Here is a 2122-nt window from a genome sequence, read left to right on the forward strand (position 1 = left end):
GTTCTCTCCGGATAGTACCAGCCTAGATGCCGTGTGAAATCCGGCGGAAAAAAATGAACCAAGAATCCACTGGGTTCCTGTTTCCATGTCGTTAAATGCGACAATTGCACAATTGTCTCTTTTTACCTATTTTTATATATATAAAAAATAGGTATAGAATTCGCTCAAACTTTCGAAAATTTTTCCGAGGCCCGGAGGGCCGAATGACATATACCAATCGATTCAGCTCGACGAACTGAGCAAATGTCTGTGTGTGTGTGTATGTGTGTGTGTCCGTATGTGTGTTGTCAACTAAGAGGTCGAGATCTCAGAGATGGCTGGACCGATTTTCATCAAACTAGTCGCAAATGAAAGGTCTCCTCGTCACCCAAAACGCTATTGAATGGTTTTGAGATCGGATGTTTACTTTTTGAGTTATACAAAGTTTTATGTCAAAATTTTCAGTTTTTTGACAGTATCTGTCACAATTGACCTTGAAAACAGAATATGTTTTCAGAATTAGATTCCGCACGGTAATACCTATCCAACAAGCCATAGATTGTTAAAATCCGTCCATTTTTAACGGAGATATCGAAATTTTTCTGTAAGCGACTTTTCCCCCTATTCCAGCAGTAGGAGTTTTGAGCGCTGTATGACAAAGAAATGCTTGGGAGCAACGGAAAACACGATTTTTTATACTGTTACATACAATTGTTTCTAAGAACCAAAAGGATTGTGTACAGCATTCTTTTTCGTGACATTTAGCCTCGGACCGATTTTGGCACGGCTCGTTTCTGGCAACATAATCGTTCGAATATGACATATATAAACCAGATGATGGCAGAATTTTTTTTAATTATTTTGTTTTAAACAACATAACATCCATATACCATTCGAATCAGTTCGTCGAGATCAGCAAATGCGTGTGTGACAAATAACTTCAATTAATTTTCTCGGAAAATTTCTTTTCTACAAATTCAGATTCATACGAAAAGTCGTATGCTCCCAAACAAAGTTCCTGCATTATGTTTGGTTCCGACCTCTGGTTTCGGAACTACAGGATGATATGTGAAACAAAATCAAAATTGTGTAACTTATTTTTCTTGAAGATGGCTGAACCGATCTAAGATGCAAATGAAATCTAAGAATCATCTAAGATTCAAATGAAAAGTTTCAAAGTTCTATAAAACATCTTGCTTTTCAGTCAGATCCAACTTCCGGTTTCGGGGATTGTATAAAAATGTCTATTCCACATAATTTAATCAGGTTTATCGGGTTAGCAGATTTGGATAGTCGATAAAAAAATTAACTTTTTTCAGTTTTAGTGGTATTCAGTTGTCGATCAGAAGGCACCTAAAAATTTAATTCGTGCTATGATCTCTCAAAGATGTCTTAACTGATTTTCAAATGTTTTGAAACAAATGTAAAGTGTACAGCTACTCAGGTGAATTTATCTGACTTCGGCCATACCGCTTTTAGAATTCCGGTTCCAGTATAAAATCGTTTCTCAAAGCTCAATCGTTTTCTCAAAAAAAGCCTAATCAAATTTCAGAAACAAAAATTTTAATTAAAACAAACTTATATACAAAAATTAATTATTTTATCCAATTATGACTTCCGGTTCTCGAATTACATGATGATGAATTTTTAAAATTCAAACCGATATAGAAGATGACAATCCCGAAAAGCTTCAAAGTTGAACTCAAAACTGTTGTAATTTATTCGTCATATGGCCATACGAATCGGTTTGGGTTATGCTGGTTCCTGAATACCGGCTCTGGAAGTACCTTAAATTACCGTAAACTCTAGAGTGGAACTTACATATCATGGCATGTTTAATCGATTATCACACTTCTAGATTCAAATTCGATCCGATTTGCAGTTTCGACATTACAGAGTAATGAGTGATTAAAATCTCAAATTGTCGCTTAAAACGAGGGTCATTAAAATAATGTCATGAAAACTTAAACACCGAAGAATATTCATGCAAAAAACACATGCGGATTGATAAAAATAGGTATCATCTCACTGCTAGGTGGATTAAACATTTTTCCTTTCAGTTATCAGATTTTTTCAATGTTTCACTTCTGATTACTCTATTTTACTAAATTGAAAATTCAACCTATCAATATCCGTCTAGCTT

The sequence above is a fragment of the Malaya genurostris genome, chromosome 2 (assembly GCF_030247185.1).
Source record: "Malaya genurostris strain Urasoe2022 chromosome 2, Malgen_1.1, whole genome shotgun sequence".
Taxonomy (NCBI): domain Eukaryota; kingdom Metazoa; phylum Arthropoda; class Insecta; order Diptera; family Culicidae; genus Malaya; species Malaya genurostris.